At 45.3% G+C, this 6513-nt stretch overlaps 1 long non-coding RNA gene across 1 annotated transcript; it reads right to left on the bottom strand.

Moving 5' to 3' along the window:
• Positions 1-256: 256 nt before the first annotated feature.
• Positions 257-6478, bottom strand: LOC118967007 (uncharacterized). The gene is made up of 4 exons (XR_005053774.2): positions 3364-6478; positions 3037-3217; positions 2564-2608; positions 257-1660 (listed from the first exon to the last, which is right to left on the bottom strand). It is a non-coding gene; the product is annotated as an uncharacterized lncRNA (long non-coding RNA).
• Positions 6479-6513: the final 35 nt, after the last annotated feature.

Raw genomic sequence — 6513 nt, 5'->3', positions numbered from 1 at the left:
CTCTTTAGGAAAAAGAATACAAATTAGAAATACAAAATTAGCAACAGAGCTTTGGAAGGAGCAAGGGAGGTGTCCTAAAGTGCAAGCTACATTAGCTTTGCTGTAATAATGCCTTGGGGGAAACAGCACATAGACCACCACTGACAATAACGTGTACTCAGGGCTGATCAGGGGCAAGGTGGCAGGGAATCTTTTGGAAGAAATGCTGTGTAAGCTGCGTCCCACAGGGTGGAGCAGGGGTCCTTTCAGAGGAAATAACAGGATGCAGGACCCAGGTGAGAGAAAAGAGCTGCTATGATTTTCAGGGAGTGAAGAGGGGAGCATCCTTTCCTCTTTCTTCACTACATTCTAAGGTACCAGGGCCCCTCCCAAAGTGTACAGCCCTAGGTTACCACATCTTGTCCCAGGCAGGCCTTCACCTTTTCTGCAAGCTCCCTAGGAAATCTCAGGTCCCACAAGGCGACTTCCATGCTTGGTTCCTTCACACTAAGAATACAGGCCTGCAACAGCTGTGTCTGGCCTGGCTCTCCTGGTTAGCTTATACTTACATTTGCAAGAATAAAATGATGCAGAAAGGCTCCCTTTGTCAGAAGTTAACCTGAGGTGCAACAGGTTTAGAGAAAGAAAAGACAGGAGAAAAGAGGAGAGAGAAGTGGAGAAAGACTGGCTTTTAAAAAAGCAAGTCCTTCAGTGAGATAAGAACTTGAGAAGACATCTACCCTAACCCAGAGTGGGTGAAGGCAGTGACCCCAGGAAAAGTCCCCCTAATAGCTCTGATTTCCTGTATGTAAGGGAAGGTTCTGAATACCTTTGGTTGCCCTCCATGCAGCACCGTGCCTACCAAACCCTGACGGGGAGCACCCCGGCAAGCACTTCTCCTTTCACACCCCACACTTCCCAGGCCAGCTCGGTAGCCGAGAGGGGCTGCAGTGGCCTGCAAGTCTGAGCCAGTGTCTCCATGTAGCCCCCAAGCTGGAGCAGCAGCCTTTGCCTGGCAGGGCAATGAGGCCTCCTTGGAGGCTCAGTTTCCAGGGAAATTATAAGATACCACCCCTTGGTGCCTTGATCACTCACAGATAAGGTGGGTAAAGTTGGTCATGGGGAGGAAGCCCCATATAGGAAATCAGGTTCTACTCTAGGCTCTAATCCTGCATGTACTTGAGTCCCTTACCTTCTTTGAGTGTGAGTTACCCACTCTGTAAAACGGGAGTAATGATACTTGCCCTGAACTTGTAGTTGAGAAAGGAGTAATAAAGGAGGGATCGATATAAAAGCTCCCTAAAAAGTTCAAAGTATAAACCCATATTACATCTGAAGTCTGCCTGGTGACTCACTTATCACCCACACTTTCACCCCATTCTGCACTGCAGCATCAAGATCTCTAAGGTCACCTGGAGGGATGACCTTGACAATGTTCACTTGTGGGTTGAGAATGAACTATTACCCCAGGAAACAACAGGCAGTGTCTCCCACCATGTCACAACATGCATTAAATAGGAGGGCAACTTGGCATTTTAATGGGCAGGAACAGATGGGCTGGAAGAGAATCTTCCTTCTTTAGCAGTGACGCTCAGCACATCATTCTTTTTCTCCTGCTTCATCACCCTATCTTGGTCTCCACCTGCACCTGGGTCTCTTCACAACATAAGTCCTTGTAGCTCTTTTAAATACATAATATGGGGAAAGAATGAGGAAGTGGAGACAAGATCAAATTTACACTGAGGTTTAACCCAAATGGAGCATCCTAATCTTCAGTAAAGGGGGAAAGAACCAAGAAAGCAGGGAGACGCTGCCCTCTCAACAAAAAGCATGTTCCCGTCTTCTTCCTAGCATTCAATTAGACTATGTTTCCCAGCCTTCCTTGTGACCATGTGACTAAATCATAGCCAAAGAGATGACAGCATCCTAGCCCATTAACATCTCCCATGCTCCACCATCCTCCAATATCTTTTCTCTTTTTGGATGGTTCCATTAGCCACAACTCCCAGAGTGATTGTGGAAGCCTGCGAAGGGCAGAGCTAGCCCTTTGATTTATTCACTCACTCAATGCTCTAAGGTAAACAAGAAATAAACATCTATTGTGTTTGAGCTTTTACACATTTGGGGGCATATCTGTTAGAGCAGTTAGCCTTCCCTAATTCATACAGAACAGTATAGCCCATAAGACTTGTCACCTCCAGAAAGCACATACCGATCTCTTCCTTTTTTTTACAACCTATACTTCTACCAAATGCTACCTTATTTAGCTCTTTAGTCATTTCATGGGAATGTTAACTAAAATTTAAACTAGGGACTCACATCTTTCTTTTCCATTTTATGCTATGCCTAGAAAAGAGATGCTTAATAGTCATTGGAGGAAATCTTATTTTCTTCCCTCTGTGCATTTAGTGAGAAGTTCCTCCAGCAGGAATGCCGTTTCTTTTCTCTGCCTCTGATACCCTACCCCCACATCCATGCCCAATTTCCATCTCTCTTCCTCTTTGGGGGTTTCCCTTACCTGTCTAAAAGATCATCAGAGTGATCTCTCCTTCCTTCAAAATGTATAGCACCTCTGGTCACTCACCTGACAATGGCATCAGGACAACTTCTGCATTACTGTCTTGGCATTCTGCAATGCAACCATAAAATAATGGTACACTTAAGAGATGGGCAGAGAAAGAGGAGAACAAAAGAAACTGAAAAGGAGAAGTGAAGGAGGCAGGAAGAACATTTTGGAGAGCTCTGGTGTCATGGCAACCGGGGTAAGAGCCTTCCAAGGAGGGAGGACCACATGCTGCCAAGAAAGTGGTCAGGTAAGGCAGAGCCTCCAGACGGGCTTGACGGGGTGGATATGACTGATACCCTCCAGGAGAGATGTCTCAGTGAGCCTCATGGAGTGGGCTGAGGAGGGAGTGGATAGTAAGAAAATAGATAAAATGAGGATCTCTGACTCTTAAGAAATTTAGGGAGAGAGGAGGAGAGGTTTGAGAGGGAGCTGGAGAGAAATGTGAGGTGAGGAAAGGGGTAAAATATTTTTTAAAGACTGGTGAGACTTACTGATGGGAACGAATGACAGAGATGGAGAGGCTGAAGGAGGGGAGCCAGGGCGTGACCAGCAGCAGAGTCCCTGAGAAGTAGGTGTGTGTCATGGCTTCAGCACACATGTGGGGGCCTGAGCTGGAGGGATCTGCTTCCGTGACACCTGGTGGGATGGAGGAATTCCACTTGTCCTTTCTTACTTCCTTAATGTTGGGTTAGGTACAAAAAGTCAAGTGAGTTCCTAGCTGATGGCTTCCATGTTTTTTCAGAAAAGGAAACCAAGTTATCTACTGTAATGAAAGGAGCAGCCTCTGAGGTGGCCCCAACCTCTCCTTCTCCCAAAACTTTCCATTCTGGGGGTGGCTTCTCCAATGGGGTTCCTTGGCCATTTCTCACAACTCTCACCTCAGCCCCAGGAACTGACCTGCAGACTTGAATCAAGAAAAAGGTAGGGTGGGTCCCTGTGGTCCACCTGAAGGCCCTTAACATTCCTTTACCTTCGAGTTCTAGTTTCCCCAAAACCTGGACTCCGTCTCTGTTTTTCCTCAACCAGAGTGGATTTAACTGGTAAATGGATGGCCTCTTGCTTAATGCAGTCACAGAAACAGAATTCCTCACTTTGAGAAGCCTGGTTGTTTAAAACATTGTTTTTAAGACAGCATATTTTTTCCATAATGGCAAGTGCTCCTGACTGCATTTGTCCCTGTTCACGGGCATATGGATAAAGCCAATGGTCCCATGCCATGTGGTCGGTTCTTGACTTACCCCCAAGCTGGTTAGGTAATCCGAACGCTCCCAGCTTTCCCAGCCAGGGCCCGCAGGAGGCGATGGAAAAGGAGGCAGGGGGCGCCGCGGGAGTAACTCGGCTGGGCGCGCGCACGTCCGCCAGAGGGCGCTGTCAGCTCGTGGAGCCGGGCGCGGGGTCCCCGGGCTGGGAGGTGCAGCCGCCCAGCCGCCCAGCCGCCCGGTGACTCCATCACCACAGTCCCCGGTTGCAGTGGAGTGCAGCGAGCCAACCATCGCCTAGGCGCTCATCTGGGCAAAGAAGGGAGAGACTAACAAGGTTTGTGACACTCTTCTTACCTCAAAGTGCCATTCTCGTGACAAGTATTTGTCGAACACCAAATTGTACCTACTATGTTCAAAATACTGGAGAGTAAGTATTGAGTTGAGTCATACTGTGTCTACAAACTGAAAGACCTTTCAGAGAAGTGGCATAATTAAGACAGGTGCCAGTAAGTAGATGGCAATGCAGGCAGAGGTGGGGCAATAGGGGAAATGCGAACAAAGCTGGAGGAGAGTTAAGAGAGGAGATACATAGCTTCAGCAAGGGAAATAAGGTTGGGGCCGTGGAGGATCTGGGCCTTAAGGGAGAGAAGGATTTGCCTCCCTGCTCACATTATTGGTTGCAACTGAGCCTGAGAGTTTAACCAGTTCTAGCTGTACATTTGTTATACCTAAGTGATTGTCATCCCTAATGAAAGGCAATATTCCTTGCTGTGGAACCCCAACTCTTTGATCCTGAAAGGTAAATTAGAAGTAGAAACAGATTAACCAAATATCCAGAATGTTTTAGAGATATATAACCTACTCTGCACAGTCAGATCAGTCGTTGGGCTAATAAAATATCCACAGGGAACCTGTAGAAACAGCTGTTATCCTTGGTACAGGTATCATAAAACCATATGCTGAAAATACATCTAATTGGTGTAAGGAGAGAAGATGCAAATAGAGAGAAGTTGAACAACAATAAAGTTCTTTTGTTTTAAAGACATGTGTCACCAAAACAACTTATGGAGGAACTCTGTCAGAGTCCCTGAGAATTATTCTAAGTCAATAATATTGTACTGTGCCAAGGCCAGCTAACTTTGGAACCAATAAATCAAAATAAACCTGGATCTTGGATTTATAGAAATTTTGTTTCCAAGGACTTAAATTATACCTGGAGTTATTATCATTAAATGGCACTGCATTGGTTCCAGCAGGAGAGTGTAGAAAGACAGTAGACTTAAACGAAGAAATGTAAGAATCGGTTTTAGACCTCTAATTTGTGCTTTCATTTATTCTTTTTCCTTTCGTGGCAAGTCAATTAACTTCTATAGGTCTCACTTTCCTCATTTAATAAAGGAATTTAATCATATTAAAGAATACAGACCAGGCAATCTCCCAAATCATGCAGAGTATAACAACTAGTCTTAGTTCTGTTGTGTCCAAATGCACCCTTAGGGCTGACTTTGTTCTGAAGTTGCTAGAAGGACCTGCAGCTCTTGTCAGAGTAGTTGTGCTGGGGAAAGGGAAACAGGGACTTAGGTGGCTGCTGGTTATGATACTAGGCAGGCTTCTCCACATCATCCTAAGTTTTCTTTCTGTGTGCAGTGGCACAGGGTCATCGGGGATCAAACAGTCCCTCTCTGCCTGGGATCCTTGCTACCTCTAATTTCCAAAGCACTTTCAGACTGTGCCATTTATCTGTCACTTACTATGACTGCCTTGAGTTATGTTTCTATACCAGATATTTGGGGAAAGGGTGTATGGCATTCTTCACTACCATTCACCAAGTATTCTAGGCTCCTTAACCCTATGGATAGGAGAACTTCCCAGCCCCTTGTGGTTCTAACTAGTGAACTGAAGTGACATTTAGCACTTCCAGTGGACTATTTCATTGCTTGAGTAAGAACCTCTAGAGGTTCTTTTGCTCTCTGCCTGTGCCCAGCTATGTTTCTGTCCACCTGGATGCAAGGGTGAGGATGCTGTTGACACAGAGCTCCCAGCCAATCCCCTATGGACTTAGAGCAGTGTGAGAGGTAACCTTTGTTATTTTAAGACCATGGGATTTGGGGACTGTCTATTATAGCAGCATGACCTGGTCCATTTTGATAAATAAAGAGTCATTGTGTGTCATCATCTTGGTTTCCTCAGTGTTCCAGATGACATGGCATTCAATACTGCCAGGTAAATGACTGCACTGATCTTCCTTTTTTCTCCACTGGAGTAGGAATCATTCCATATATCTATTTGTCCTCTGTAGAGCACCTGCCCCAGTGTCCTGAACATAGCAGGTACTTAGTAAAGACCCATGGATTGATTTATGTATTGAAAAGCCCCAAGATGCAACCCAGCATCAGAGCCAAAGAACATATGTGATGTGATTTTCCATATGATGCCTGATAGAGTGGGGCTTAGGGTCAAGGGAACTGAGGAAGGAGGGGCACCAGGTCATCTCTCTCTCTCTTTTTTCTTCTAATTCAAGTATAGTGGATATAATATTTGGTTTGTAATATTATATTGGTTTCAAGTATGCAACATAATGATTCACCAGTTATCCACATTGTGCTCACCCCAAGTAATATAGTTATTATTTGTCAACATAGATGTTACAGAACTATTGACTATATTTTCTATCTTGTACTTTCATCCCCATGACTAATCTTTATATGATTGAGATTTTGTGCCTTTTTTATGCCCTTCACCTATTTCACCCACCCAACCCAGCCC

Source organism: Manis javanica, chromosome 1 (genome assembly GCF_040802235.1).
Source record: "Manis javanica isolate MJ-LG chromosome 1, MJ_LKY, whole genome shotgun sequence".
Taxonomy (NCBI): domain Eukaryota; kingdom Metazoa; phylum Chordata; class Mammalia; order Pholidota; family Manidae; genus Manis; species Manis javanica.
The sequence above is the reverse complement of the archived record's forward strand: the minus strand, read 5'-3'. Positions and strand labels throughout refer to the sequence as shown.